At 38.9% G+C, this 16,352-nt stretch overlaps 1 long non-coding RNA gene across 11 annotated transcripts in view; it reads right to left on the bottom strand.

Moving 5' to 3' along the window:
• The window catches only part of LOC114486562 (uncharacterized), a 120,937-nt gene that overhangs the window by 64,250 nt on the left and 40,335 nt on the right, over nucleotides 1-16,352 (bottom strand). For 10 of the 11 annotated variants that reach the window (XR_003680509.2, XR_003680502.2, XR_003680501.2 and 7 more), the window contains one exon: nucleotides 11,994-12,110. This is a non-coding gene — a long non-coding RNA (uncharacterized lncRNA). Of the gene's footprint in view, nucleotides 1-7,871; nucleotides 7,928-11,993; nucleotides 12,111-16,352 lie in introns of all 11 variants that reach the window. The other variant, XR_003680504.2, reaches the window with a different exon arrangement.

Raw genomic sequence — 16,352 nt, 5'->3', positions numbered from 1 at the left:
ATATGTTACTTGATAAATGCAAGTGTGTTGCAGAAACAGTATAATTGAGTATAACTAAAAGATGGTATTGAATAAAATGTGATACATTTGCTGCAATGAACAGTCAAAAAGTAGTTCTTGTTCCATTTCTTTGGTGGATGTGAATACATAAAGCTTGGTTTTTCCTTGTGCTTTTAATTGCAGAAAGCAGAAAGTTTGCAAAGCCCTCAACAATTCCCTTCTAGATCATTTTATGTTCTCTATTGTGGAATATCAATAATCAGCCACTCTTGGGGCTTCACCTTCCCCTTAGTTTTTCTTTTGCTTTGTTTTTTACAAAATCTATTTATTTACAGTTACAAATGCAATTTCATGTAATGTTTACAATGTAATGTGTGAAAATGTACAATATTTTAAATATTATTATATTGAATTATTAATAGCTTACATATTAATATATAGTGCTCATTTATTATGTATATTATAGTAACATATTAATAAATTAATAGGATTTACATAATTAACATATACAACTCAGTGGTTTTTAGTATATTCACAGTGTATGCAGCCATCACCACAAATTTTAGAACATTTTCATCCCCCCAGAAAGAAACTCATACCTATTAGCAATCACTTTTTTTTTTTTTTTTTCCCTCTGTTTTGGCCATGCCACGTGGCTTGTGGGATCTTAGTTATCCGACCAGGGATCAAACCCAGGCCCTCAGCAGTGAGAGCTCGGAGTCCTAACCACTGGACCGCCTGGGAATTCCCAGCAGTCACTTTCATTTCCTCCTACCCCACCTCCTCACTCTAGGCCCAGGCAACCACTAATCTACTTTCCATCTCTATAAATTTGCCTATTAGGGACCCTTCATATAAATGGAATCATGTACTATGTGGTCTTTTGTCGGGCTTCTGCCACTTAACATAGTGTTTTCAAGGCTCTTCCCGGTTGTGGTATGTATCAGTATTTCATTGCCTTTATGGACGAATAATGTTCCATTGTACGGATACGCCGCTTTTTATATATCTGCTCATTAGCTGATGGACATTTGAATTGCTTCCACTTTGGGCCTACTATGTATAATACTGTCAGGAACATTCGTGAACAAGTTTTCGTGTGGTCATATATTTTCATTTCTCTTGGGTATATACCTAGGAATGGAAGCCTTCCCCTCAGCTTTGAGAACTCAGGGCTTCTTGATATCTGCTCTCATTGATGCCTTGGGGAACTCTTTTTATTCAGTAGGAAGAATAATAATGATTGTCAACTGATAGGAAAGCAATTGAATTTGTTTTTTTTTTTTTTTTTTGGCCATGCCGCATGGCATGCGGGATCTTAGCTCCCTCACCAGGGATCGAACCCACGCCTCCTGCATTGGAAGCATGGAGTCTTAAGCACTGGACTGCCAGGAAAGTCCCTGAATTTCTTTTGAAAACACATCTAGACCTGGGCATTTTCTGAGTATGCACAAATCAGTCATTTTATAATTACGATGGGCTGAGAAATTTGTAGTGCAATACATTAGAGAGGTTCGGTTACCTAAGATTGTGATCTTTTTTCTTAAGAGAATTCAAAGCTTCGATAACACTTGTTGCAAGTGATATTGGTCATTAATACAGGGGTTGTGTCCATGAGCGTGGGTGTGTGGGAAGACTCAGTAAAGTTGGCACAAATCCACCAAGCAGAGTTTTACTTTTCTTTACATACACGTGCTTATATTACGAATCAGAATACAATAAGGAATTTTGAAAGGTACCTCTGAGACTTCAAAGCTCATAGGCTGTAGCTATGCCTCAGGTCCCATTCCCTGCCCCTCCTCAGGACAGGTTCATTGTCATATGCCCTGAGGGTTATTCTGGTTTTGAGAAGCACTGATGGAAAGAACCTATTTCCTTCAGGTAGTTTTGACATGACTTCAAAATAATTTAAATGTTATTTCCTGAATGGAGTCCTGTAGAACTAGTAGTTAAAAGGGGTTGCATTAAAAGAAAAAAAAAATCCTGTGTTTAAATATATTTAAGAAAGAATCGGTTTATCAAATGTATAGTTTCTTTAATTTAAAACTTCTCAGATGGCAGAATTCTCTTAGCTCTTGCTCACAACAAAAGATCTAGGACTACCTGGTACAGTCTTCAAACTGTGATCCCTGTGAGTGGGCCACAAGCCTGTAGAGCACTTCACCAAAGTTACACCCTTGCTTTTTTTGTTGTTGCTGTTTATAACATTATATATAACATTATGTAAGTTTTATATGTACAATATTGTATTTCTACTTTTGTATACACTACAACGTGCTCACTACCAAAAGCTTAGTTTCCATTTGCAAATCTCTTCTCCCATTCAGTAGTTTTCTTGTCATTTTACTGATGGTTTCCTTTGCTGTGCAGAAGCTTTTTAGTTTGATGTAGTCTCATTTGTTTATTTTGGCTTTTGCTTCCCCTGCCTGAGGAGACATCCAGAAAGATATAAAACCAATGTCAAAGAATGTACTGCTTATGTTTTCTTCTAGGAGTTTTATGCTTTATGTTCAGGTCTTACATTCAAGTCTTTAATCTATTTTGAGTTGACTTTTGTGCATGGTATGAGATAGTGGTCTAGTTTCACTTTTTTGCATGTGACTGTCCAGTTTTCTCAACACCATTTATTGAAGAGACTCTCCTTTCTACATTGTGTGGTCATTTCTCTTTTGTTGTAAATTAATTGTCCATGTATATGTGGATTTATTTCTGGGCTCTCAGTTGTGTTCCATTGGTCTATGTGTCTGTTTTTCTGCCAATACCATGTTATTTTGATTACTATAGCTTTTAATATAATGTGACTATATTACATTGTGATACCTCCAACTTTGTTCTTTTTTCTCAGGATTGTTTTGACTATTCAGAGTCTTTTGACGTTCCACATAAATTTTAGGATATTTGTTCTGTTTTTGTGAAAAATGTCATTGAGATTTTGATGGAGATTGCATTGAATCTGTAGATTGCTCTAGGTAATATGGACATTTAACAATGTTAATTCTTCCATTCCACAAGCACAGAATATCTTTCCATTTCTTTGTGTCATCCTCAATGTCTTTCAGCAATGTCTTACAGTTTTCACTGTACAGGTCTTTCACCTCCTTTTATTCTTTTTGTGCAATTGTAAATGGGGTTGTTTTTTTAATTTACACCTTTGCCTTTGATTTCAAAAGTTAAGTTGACTGAAAAATTAATTAGAAATCATCCCAAATGTTAATTTGGTTGCACTGAGAAGAGATTCATGGAAAAAGTACTCTCTAGATGTAAAACACTACAATTTTATGAACCTCTGAATACAGTTTTGTTGGTCTGCAATGTTCCTCTTCTCTCACTTTGTCATTTGTGACAGAGTTGAACTTGGTAATGCCCTTTCCTTTAACTGTTTCACCTGGGCTATTTTCTGATAAAATAGCTTCATGCTGGCAGACACATTTTCTTTGATTCATTAAGCATGAAAGGGTGATATTTTTCTACATAATTTCACCTTTCATGCTGTTAATTGATTTCCCTTTGCAGCTTCGATTTTTCTCTCCCTTGAATTCATTTGTTAAGACAAAGAGTTTTAAGTTCTCCTAAGTTGGAGAGCGCTGGTACATGGTATGATGGGGATATCTGGAAGGGATCTGACAGTCAGATTTCTACAGAGACTGTAGGTCCTAGGCACAGCCTTACACCCCGAGGACTCACTTACCTGCCTGAACCACCTGATGTGGAAATGGAGAGAACAGCTGCACTATGACCATTCCCACCAGCCATTGGCTCCTTGTAATCTCTCTTTAACTCTAACCTGTTTCCTTACCCAGCCCAAAATACTCTCTGCACAGCTTACTGCAAAGTAGCATGGCATAGTAGAAAGAACAAAGGTTTAGAAATACTGTTTCAAGAGTTATTGTTTGGCAAGTTCAGGAAAGTGGAATCTTCCTTTTCTTTGAGCAGGAATTCCAAATATCAAGGAAAACGGGGCCAGTCCAGATTAGTGGATGGCATTGCTTTAGTCACAGTTGTTTAGGAAGAACCTGGTGTATACATCATACAGCAAAATCTATGAACCACATTTAATGGGAAGCAAGTATAGCTAGAAGATTGGAAGGAATTAGATTTACTCAAATTTATCTCTTCCTTTTATCTTCACTAACAACCTGAGGGATCTGATGGAGGGGGTCTTGGGAAGCTCGGATTTGTAGCCTGTTGGTCAGAAGTACAGGTGATAAACCGGGCTTTCGACTGGTACCTGAACTGAGTCACCAAGGAGAGGATCATCGGAATTTCCAATCTATAGCCAGCTGGTCAGCAGCACAGGTGACAGACTGGCATCTGAATTAGAGACGGGGGGTTGGGGGGACAGTGAACCCTTAACGTGTGGAATCTGATGCCATCTCTGGGTAGATAGTGACAGAATTGAGTTGGATTTTTGCACACCCTGCTGGTGTTGAAAATTGCTTGGTGTTGCATGGGAAGCACACACACACATTACAGTTGGGTTCAGGAACCTAATTTAACTATCCTTATTAAAATGTGAACTTGGCTCTATTTTGTAAAAACTAAGGTTTGTAAACCACAGAATTTAAGTTAAAAAAAACAAAAAACTAATCCTTATCTCCAGAAAATACACCAGGATATACCCCAACACAACACTAAGTAATGCTTGCTAATGCATCACTTTTACAACTCAAGTTTTCCTCTGTAGGATCTTTGAATGAATATTAGGTATATTTTATATAAAACACTCTTAAGCCTTTGTATTATATTTCTAATCTTTCCTAACATTGTCAAGCAATTCTAAATGTTCCGTAGGTTTTAGAAACACAGATTTATCTTTCTTTTCCATCCATTATGTTTTCTTTTATGATTAATCTGGGTTTAAAGTATCCTGATAGTTCTCTGGCAAATTCAGTAGCATTAAAGTGTTTTATCTCTCTCACTGGGGAAGGAGAAGACTTCTCCCTACAGAGAGTTTCTCTGCAAAGTCTATGTGCTAAATACTTCTGACTGGATTAAAACAAGCAAATGAAACAGGAAGACAGGGTCTGAACATGTAAATATGATGAAAGGTAACTAGGGCAGGACATGCTGGGAGGTGCCTGCATCTAGAAAAGTTTCAGAAAAGTTTAACATATCAGAGAAAAAAGAGGTGGAGGGGAGTATTGTGGTGACTGTATTAGTCAAGTTTCTCCAGAGAAACAGAACAGTAGGAGGGGTGTGTGTGGCAGGGGGGAGAGATAGAGACAGAGAGAGACAGAAATTTTTTGACTCACACTGTTGTGGGACTGGTGAATCTGAAATTTGTAGGGCAGGCCAGCAGGCAGGAAACTCAGGCAGAGTTTCTGTGTTACAGCCTTGAGGTAGAGTTGCTTCTTCCTGGGGAAACCTCAGTCTGTGCTCTTTTGGCCTTCAACTGATTAGATGAAATCCACCCACATTATGCTTTACCTAAAGTCAACTGAATAGCAGCACTATTTACAATGGCCAAGACATGGAAGCAACCTAACTGTCCATCGACAGATGAATGGATAAAGCAGATGTGGTACATATATACAATGGAATATTACCCAGCCATAAAAGAGAATGAAATAATGCCATTTGCAGCAACATGGACAGACCTAGAGATTATCATAGTAAGTGAAGTAAGTCAGACATAGAAAGACAAACACCATATGATATCACTTATAGGTGGAATCTTTAAAAATGATACAAATAAACTTATTTACAGAACAGAAACAAACTCACAGACATAGAGAACAAACTTATGGTTACCAAAGGGGAAGGGGGGAAGGATAAATTAGGAATTGGGGATTAACAGATACACACTACTATATATAAAATAGATAAACAATAAGGACCTACCGTATAGCAGCGGGAACTATATTCAATATCTTGTAATAACCTATAATGGAAAAGAATCTGAAAAGTATATATATATGTGTGTGTGTGTGTGTGTGTGTGTGTGTGTGTGTGTGTGTGTATATATATATATATATATAGTATATATCTGAATCACTTTGCTGTACACCTGAAACATTATAAATCAAATATACTTCAATAAGTAAATAAATAATTTTTTTTTTTTTTTTTGTCCATGTGGCATACGGGATCTTAGTTCCCCTACTGGGGATAAAACCCATGCCCCTGGCAGTGGAAGCGTGGAGTTTTAACCACTGGACTGCCAGGGAGGTCCCTAAATAAATGAAACTGAAAAAAAAAAAGTCAACTGATGTCTTCATCACATCTACAGAACCACAACAACATCTAGACAAGTGTTTGACAAAACAACTGGGCATCATAGCCTTGCCAAGTTTACACAAAATTAACTATCACAGTGACGTTTCTGTCAAAAAGTTTTAGCCACTCCTGAAGCAAATAGAAGTACCCTCACTTGATGTAAAGACATCAGGGTAAATCAGTGTCTTTTTTTTTTTTTTTTTTTTTTTTACCACATACCAACATTTATTGAATTCTTTAGATGAAGAAAGAAAATAGTTTACATAACCTGTTCTATCAGTTTGATAACGTCCCATCTCTTTTTTTTTTTTCAGGCACTGACCTGATCTTGCATGAGTGGTTTACTTGAGGCAGGTACAATAATATTCTAAATGTGGAATCCTATACCCTTAGAGATAGCTTATAATCATCCTCAACCAGTGAAAATCCTGCCAACAAATGGGCAAAGAATTCTTTAAGAATAAAGTCCTAGGCACGCTAGTCAACTGCACAGGCTATAGGACCTGCTAGATGCATAACCTATTCAGTTAATGTGGAGAGTGTATCTATAATGTTATAGCAAATTTTCTTATCTTTATTTTCATTGATTTCACCAATGAGATTTTATTCCTGTCATTCATTATGCTAATTGACAAGCCACTAATTTCAGCAGTGAATCCCTGTATCAAAAATTGAATTGTGCAATATATGACCAGAAATAATGACAAATGAAATAATGAAGTACACATGTACCTCAGATGGATCGGCTTCTAAAATGGAGCTGTTCTGATTAAAGGACACGTGACAATCCCTAGGATGTGAATCCCTGATTAGAGATATTAACAACACCTAACATATAGCTAGTTTGAGTGTCTCTTTTTCTCAGGCTTCACTACTAGGGGCATTTAGAAGAGCTGATAAGCAGTTCCAGAGAACACTGAGCTCTTCACTCACCCCAGCAAAAGCTCAGTGTTTTCACTGATCATCTCACCATCCTCCCAAAGCGCTGAGTTTCCCTCCTCTTGAGGCAGACTACAGATCCACCGTCAGACCCTTCCGGAATCTCATGCACACAGGGTGCTTGAGAAAACAGTGTCATATGTCTCAAGAAGTACTTCTCCTCTTTTCCCCAGTGATACTTATTCCCAGTTTGTCACGTCACCCATTATTGATATGTAGAGTGAGGGCTAGTCTCTGGGAAATTATGAAAATAATAATTGTAGAAAGGGTAGTCGTGACAGAAATGGCATATTTTAATTCTTGATTCATGTCTTCTGCCTGGGCCTGCCTGGAGAAACCCCAAAGCCACCTACTCTATATAACTATAGAACTACTCTACTATAACCGTGGAAACTCCATGCTGGGCAAACACAGGACCTTGGCTTAAGGGGCAGTCATATTTTTGTTCTATATCTTGGACAATACAGTTCACATGCTTTTAGTGGGGAAATGTTTCTTTTCCTTACAGACACTAAGAAACACTTTTTAAAAGAAATTACATGCTTTTCAGATTGAGCTTTCATTTTTTTATTTAAAAAAGAGCAAAATTATAGAAACTATTATTGTTGTTATTATGATAATACTCACTTAGAATCACAGACCTAAAGACTAGAAATGACTTCGGAGATCATACCCATTTTTGTTCCTTTGTTCAGTGAAAGATGTAGGAGATTTACCTTGAGATTTTATCACAAACTTCAAGGGAACTACTAGGTTTAATTCCGATGGTAGGCTAAAGGCAAAGAATAAATTAAGAAACCTCTTTGTAGATGCTGTTTATTAAATAATCATCTCTTGTGTGTTTAAACTTTAAAAAGAGGGTGTATACAAAAATACTAACCAGTCTTCTAGAAGCTGGGAAGAGTTCTTGTTCACACAAAGACAAAGAAATAAAAATACAGAAGGAGAGGCAGATCCTTGGGAGGGGGGAAAGATAAAAGAAACAGAGGAGAAGGGGCTTTGGCAAAGGAAACACCACACACACACACACACACACACACACACACATGAAGGAGAGGCAGATCCTTGGGAGGGGGGAAAGATAAAAGAAACAGAGGAGAAGGGGCTTTGGCAAAGGAAACACCACACACACACACACACACACACACACACACACATGAAGGAGAGGCAGATCCTTGGGAGGGGGGAAAGATAAAAGAAACAGAGGAGAAGGGGCTTTGGCAAAGGAAACACCCCACACACACACACACACACACACACACACACACACACACACACACACACACACCAGGAAGGGAATATGAGAGAAGGAAAGACGCAGAAAGTCAGGAAGCCTAGGCTATTCTGTGTGTGTTTGGCCCCAGTTACAACATTTCTTTCCACTTTAAATGTCCAATGATCATTATATAATAGTATCCCATGTCAAATTATGCAGCAACGTAATTTGCAAAATAATACATATAATCCAAAGTCATCAAAATGATTTTTATTTTAATAAAATATATCCTAAGTGATTTTCAAACTGAATTTTTCTTTACCATTAATACAGGCAGTATGTGGGGTTCAGTCCAGACTCTCACGGACCTATGAGCTAAGACCTATTCTGCCATTTTTTAATTCTTGCCAATCTATAGCATAATTCAATTTCCATTTTCCTTAAGGGTCCAAAAGATTTATGAATTTAACATTTGATCACTTTAGTGGAACCCCCTGGGACCGTTTATAGCTTGTGCTATTTTTAAAAGGCATTTTACTTTCTAGAAAATGAATAGTCTACCCAAGAGTTTGTAAGTTGCGTGGAAGCTTTTCATTTATCTAGCAACTGTTGATTTGTGGTCTGGCAGAAAGGAATTGCTGACACATGGAATGCTTCCCTTGGAAAGAAAAGCTCAGCTTATATTCTTCGCCTGATAAGTGCTTGCCAAGCACCAGGCTAATGACATCTGTTGGGCTCCCTGGCTTGACCGTTTTTTGTAAAGCGCTGACTAACAATGGAGATGATTACTACAGAGCGGGGCTGTGGTTTACTTTAACTCCCAACCTTTCCTCCTTAATTATTGTTTTGTCAAAACTCAGGAAGAGCTCTCAACCAGAGGTCATCCTCCATTTGTTTAGAGGTTTGTTGGGTGGTTCCAAGGTTTGGCCAAACCCATTTACAATAGCTTGTCGATACACTTGGCTCTAAAATCTGGCCTGTCATCAGTAGAACTTTATTTTTATGCCTCCACAACTTCCTTTTGATCCCTTTTTTCTTCTTGTGGACCTTCACGTGGCTCCTCCTTTCCTAATATTTATGAATCAAATTGCTCTTGGAACTGTCTTATATATCCTTCGTACTACGTACATGAGCTGGGATGGGATGTGACAATGATCTCTTTCTTCTTAGGAGAATAGATGATCTGGGTATTATGCCCACTATTTCAGAGTCACTTGTCACTGACATTAGCATAGCCACAATGGGGACTCTGTCCTGTTGTTGGACATCTATATGGAACTGCAGGGGCTTGGTTTGGTAAGGGATCATGTCTTCCTAAGGCATACAGTGCATTAGGGCTTTTAAGGAAATGGGCCTTTTCCTTTCTCTTTCTTTCCTTCCTTCCTTCCTCCCTTTCTTATACGATCTCATTTCAAATGCCAATCAAGCACAAACTTATATGACAAGTGTTACGGTATCAATTTCTAGAACATGAGAAGAATGCTGGACCATGGGGAAAAGGTTAAATAATAGGTACTCTGGAAATGCAAAGCATTGTTTTTATCATTTTTAAAGATTTCTCTAGAACAAGACCCTCAAACTTAAAAATTGTTTCACACTCTGTACGCATAGTATTTTGTAGAAGAACAAGCTCTAAGCTAAGAATCTAAAAGCCTGGCATGCAGGTCCTGGCTCTAGCTAGACTGTAACTACAGCTTTATATTATGATATTACTAGATTTTTTAAACCATCATCTATATTCTTATGAAGCAAGGTAATAGAAGTAATATATTTACAGCTTGTAAATAGGTTAAATTATTAGCAGTGCTCAGTCTATTCTTTAAATCTATATTTAGGTCAGTTTTTATCCAGGAGGGATTTAGTCATATTCAACAGGTATTTAATGAGTCCTGATTAATCTCCAGAAACTGTGCTATGTGCTAGGGACTCCATGATGAAAAGCCACAAGCAATCAGCTCCAAATATAGGAAGGGAGCCAGAAACAGAGACAGTTAACTACCGTACTTGAGAGGCACTACCAAGGAAGTATGTGCATTAAGGGCAGAGATGAGCCATCACCCAGGGAAGTTTCATCAAGAAGCAATGCCCACTCTGGGCTTTGAAGGATGAATAAGAGTTTTCAGAGCTGAATTCAGAAACAGCACCACAAGATTTGCAAACTGCACATAGCTTAGTATAGTTAGCTTATAGACTCCAAGGCAGCAAGAGAGTAGGAGATGATGGAGAGGTGGAGAGGATCCAGATTGTGGAGAGCTTTGCATTTTTTTTTTTTTTTTTTTTTTTTTTGGCTGTGTTGGGTGTTTGTTACTGCACGCAGGCTTTCTCTAGTTGCAGCGAGCAGGGGCTACTCTTTGTTGCACTGCACAGTCTTCTCATTGCAGTGGCTTCTCTTGTTGTGGAGCACAGGCTCTAGGAATGCGGGCTTCAGTAGTTGCAGCACGTGGCCTCAGCAGTTGTGGCTTGTGGGCTCTAGGGCACAGGCTCAGTAGTTGTGGCGCAGAGGCTTAGTTGCTCCGCAGCATGTGGGATCTTCCCGGACCAGGGATCTAAGCCATGTCCTCTGCATTGGCAGGCAGATTCTTAACCACTGTGCCACCAGGGAAGTTCCTTTGCTTATTTTTTAATTTATTGACTGATTCTGTGACCTCGAGTGAGGCACAGTTCCTGAACCGCAGGTACTTCATTTGTAAGTATAGTGTCAAGTGCGCTTGCTCCTCTTCCAGGTTGTTGTGCTGACTGGATTTTCACACGAGATAATGGATATGAAAGGGCTTGGTTATAACATGCAGCCGAGGTAAAGATCACGCCTCTAGATGAGCCAGTGCACCTCAGGACCCAGATAATTTGTGTGCCTTCTGGGGAACTCATTCTCCTCACCTGTGCATAGGGCTCCAGAGAGCTTACCACTCACGTTTAATTTGTCAAGTTACACCAACTTAGACGAAGTAATATTATCGTTTGTCCAAACGGGGACATGATAAGTTAATATGTTTTCTCTATTGCTGTGAATCATGAAATATTCAACCTGCAAAGGAACCCAGAAAGGTTCTAATTCCGCTCCCTCATTTGAGAGAAGAAGAAATGAGGTCCTGAGAAGGAAGTATTTCCTTAAGGGCTACACCTCTAGTTAGTGGTGCCCCTAAGACCGCAGCCCAGGTCTCCTCACCCTGAGTCCGGTTCTCTTCCCACTGCATCCTGCCTCATCTCTACGTACCAAGTTGAACTACACAAAATTGCTGACATTTTTTATCTGAAGAAAACAATCATTTCCTGTGGTTTGATCTATAGAAGGACTTGCTCAGCTGGCCAGCTTGCTGCCCAAAGCCCACTCCCTCCATGACCTCTGCCGGTGGGGAAGGCTCTCTTCCCACTCAGATCCCTGCAAACTTGGCTTTAGGGAAATTCAAACTTTTCCAAAACTTCCACATCCCTTATCACATTTGATCCTTATTACAATCTCAACACAGAGGGAAGAATCTCTGAAAGAAAAGTTATATTAAGATATCACCAAATAAATATTTTGGAAGTGAGTGTAAGTTGTTTCACAGGGTCAGTAATCAGAAGCATGAATATGAAATAAGTGATACTAAGCACAGAGGATGCACCTGGATGTGGTACTTACCGAGTCAGGCACCGACTGGCTCTCCGGGATACTTGAGGGCCACGACCCCTCTTGCTGCCTCAGCACCCCCGTTAGTCTGGTGTGTGGAGCTGGAATTCACTGCTTCTGGTCTTCTCCCTAATGAAAAATCAAGACTCTGTCATGGGCAATTTATTTAAATTGCTAGGCTGCTTAGGGAACAGAGACCCCTAGCATCGCTGGCCCTAAAGCATAGTAATCAAATATAGTCTCCACCTCCAATGAGGAGGGCAAAGAAAATAGAGTGAGATTTTTTTTAATTAGATAAAACGATTCTTTCGTTAAATACATGAAATTACCCCATCACTTTGTCTGGATCTATCTAGATTGTATCCAAAAATGAGAATGATTATTCTGATTTCCAAATAGGGAGTTGCTATATTACATTACATTACATTACGTTCTCTGGAAGGAAGAATATGTTTCACATCTTCCTTGAATCCTATACACTCTAGAGAAGAAAGAAGGCATAATGTTTTCTCCCTTCCAGTTAACCCATATGGAGCCCTAACTCCCAAACAGAAATGGCCATTCGCAAATGGCCATTAAGTGTATTTCTACTTTCCTGCTAGTTGGAAACTAGGAAATTGACATTGGTATACTGGGTTTGCATAGTTCTGTGTCATTTTATCACATGTATAGATTTGTGTAATCAAGTAATCAACATATAGAATCTTTTAAAAATTATTATTATTGTTCTCTAAAGTCTTGCTTTAAGAGTTTCTTGGGTAATTTTATTTTGTGTCCAAAGCAGTCAATGGTGCCCCTACTGAGGCTTACAGAAGAATCTAATAAAAGCTTGTGGTCTGTATTTTTTCACACTGCTTCCACTGAGTTTATATTGAAAAACTCTAAGAAGGAGGGAAAGGACACAGAAAACTTGTATTGCTATCCATAGCAGTAACATGTTGGGTTCATAGCCTTTGAAATGGAGAGCCAAATATATCATCAAGACAGTTTGGAGACATCTCCCAAAAGAATATACCAAACACTTCTTTTTAAAACACATTAGGGCTTCCCTGGTGCGCAGTGGTTAAGAATCCGCCTGCCAATGCAGGGGACACAGGTTCGATGCCTGGTCTGGGAAGATCCCACATGCCGCAGAGCAACTAAGCCCGTGCGCCACAACTACTGAGCCTGCGCTCTAGAGCCCGCAAGTCACAACTACTGAGCCCACGTGCCACAACTACTGAAGCCCGTGCACCTAGAGCCCGTGCTCCTCAACAGGAGAAGCCACTGCAATGAGAAGCCCGCGCACCACAACGAAAAATAACCCCTGCTCACTGCAACTAGAGGAAGCCCGCGTGCAGCAATGAAGACCCAACACAGCCAAAAATAAATAACTAAAATAAATAAATTTTTAAAAAAATAAAAATAAAACACATTAAACCTGCTGCCCTCATCTGCCCACCAGGTGAGCACAAAGGCTTCTCCCTCCACCACCTGCTCCCACATTTCCAAAGACTGCAGAAGGGGATTTAGAAGCATTGCATGGGAGGAAGCTTGCTGTAGCTGAGGAGAACACACGGAGAGAAATGAATGCAGATAGCTTATCTGTTTGCTCTGGGTTCCCACCTTTCTGAAGAACCTGATGTAAGCCTACACAAAACAGCCTATTATTTCTCAAAAAGAGAATGGACATGAACCTTTGGGATCGGAGACTCCAAGAGGAGACAGCTCTCCTCCGCAGCCCTGGGACATGGGCGTTTGCACCCACTGAAGGCAGACAACCAGGCAGGCCCATGGGCTTTTGCACCCACTGAAGGCAGACAACCAGGCAGGCCAAGGAATCACGGAAGAGAAGTGAATTACACAAAAGAAATGGGAGTGGAATAATAAATATCCCTGTGCAGGAAGGGAATGTGGCATATTTCACCTAACAAAGCACATTTTTTAGATTGCTACATACAGCTCCAAGATCAAAGGGAAACAGCTAGGGGAAGAAATTGGAGAATCTGTCTGATATGCAATTTGACTTTTTCTCTTACCCAATTTTCTAATTCTTCTATCTCAAGTTACTTAATTTTCCCTGAATGTATAACTCTATTTTTAAAAACCCCATTATATTTATAATCTGTAGACATGCAGCTGGAGCTTTACACATCAAGCCACAATTCAGAGTAGCACATTTCCTCACGATGAGGCACTGAGAAGCATTTTCCAAATGACTAGTGACATTAACTGACACTTTGTGACAATTGTTAGTTATAGGTATTATTTCCAAATACATAATGAATAGGTGCTTATGGAATTCAAATACATTATCAAGCTGTATTATGTTGGTAGCTGTAGAAGCTAAATGCTTATGACAATGAAGCTATTTGAAAATGGTTTGGAGTAGTAGAAACATAAGTATATATAATATTATCTTTTCATTGGGTGATTATTAAGCATTTAAGATCAAATATCCTATTCAATTAAATATTTTTCCAAGTTCAGGGACATAAACCATTAACATTTGACAGTGGCTGCTACTTTATCATTCAGTATTTGATTTTACCTATTTGAGCATCAGCTTTCATTAGATGTATTTTCAAAATTGTCTTTAGCAGTGTATAACCTCTTCTGTTTTGCTTTAAGTTTTAGTTTTAATTTTAAGTTTTAAGCTATTGCATTTTAAAAGAGGTCATACAGAAACTAGAGTTAGTAAATCATTTACATCAAAATGAAACCTTCCTGAATACAGTATTTAGATAAAATACTTGTACTTTTCCTTTTTTTTTTAACCTAATGGGATATAATTGTGAAACATAAATGCATTATGCCCTTCAAATTCAATAAACTAGAAATTCTGCAGTTGGGTGTTTTTCTCCATTATTACTTTAATAGTTAATTTCTAAGCCATTCCTTTTTCAAAATTCATCTTTTTGTGCACTGAGACCCTTTCCTCCTCCTGGTTGGTCCTGTCAGTGCCGTTCACTGACTCCTATCTCCTTCATCTTGCTTGCCTTTCCTTTTTCTTTTTCTTTTTTGCTTGCAGATTATACTGCCTAGTCCAGTGCCTGGTACATATAGGTATTTGGTGCATGTTTGTCCCTCTTTACCCCCATCCCCTGTTATGAGTTTACATTCTCTTCTTAGAACATTAGAACATCAGTTTTGTTCTACATAGTTTTTTTTAAAACAATTTATTCTCCTGTTGCTTGAAGGAAAATAAATGAACTTAATAATAATAATAACTTAAGCTATAAAAAGGACACTTGCTCACACTTTCCTACACCTCTGATCCACATGCATGCTTTCTTTGTCCCACTCTTTGGGATACTCTTTTCAATTACTTCCTGAATACAGCCCCCTCCTCTCTCTCTAACCTGCCAAGACTGTTTAAGCTTTCGGAAGCAACTTAAGTGTCCATTGACAGAGGAATAGATAAAGAAGATGTGGCACATATATACAATGGAATATTACTCAGTCATAAAAAGAAACAAAATTGAATTATTTGTAGTGAGGTGGATGGACCTAGAGACTGCCATACAGAGTGAAGTAAGTCAGAAAGAGAAAAACAAATACCGTATGCTAACACATATATATGGAATCTAAAAAAAAAAGGTTCTGAAGAACACAGGGGCAGGACAGGAATAATGATGCAGACGTAGAGAATGGACTTGAGGACACGGGGAAGGGGAACGGTAAGCTGGGATGAAGTAAGAGAGTATATGTATAGCTGATTCACTTTGTTATACAGCAGAAACTAACACACCCTTTTAAAGCAATTATACTCCAATAAAGATGTTTTAAAGAAAAAAAAAAGGAACGCATCACATGTGTTCACATGGGTCTCTGACTGCAGAGGACATGTCAACTCCTCAAGAGGTTCAATGGAGCCTACTACCTCTAAGCTGGAGGTGAAGACTGCAGCCCCATCCCATGTCCACACCCTTCTAGGGTGGTGGTAGGGATTTCCCCCAGTGCACCAGCTTTTTCAAAAGTACGGCTCTTCACAAATCCTCCTTTCTTGCCCACATGCTGCCCGCTTTTGATATGCTTGATCTGATATTAGGGTTCAGTAGTTGTGGAATTGGTTAGTAAAGCTTTCTGTTACAAACTTTGCATATGGTGGTCTGTCCTGCACTCACTTTGGTATCTGATATCTATTATATTGGGCAATAAGTTGAAAGTGAGTCAGAGAGCCCTAGTTTACATCCTTCTACAAGTGGTTCTTTGTAGCAGCAACCACTCCCCAGTTGCAGGAGATGCTTTTCCTTCCATTGTAATTCCAAATGTAATGGTAAATTTTGGAGACTAATCCTTTGTCAGTTGCTTCATTTCCAAATATTTTCTCCCATTCTGAGGGTTGTCTTTTCATCTTGTTTATGGTTTCCTTTGCTGTGCAAAAGCTTT

The sequence above is a fragment of the Physeter macrocephalus genome, chromosome 7, assembly GCF_002837175.3.
Source record: "Physeter macrocephalus isolate SW-GA chromosome 7, ASM283717v5, whole genome shotgun sequence".
In the NCBI taxonomy this organism is placed as follows: Eukaryota; Metazoa; Chordata; class Mammalia; order Artiodactyla; family Physeteridae; genus Physeter; species Physeter macrocephalus.
This window is presented reverse-complemented; position numbering and strand designations above follow the sequence as displayed.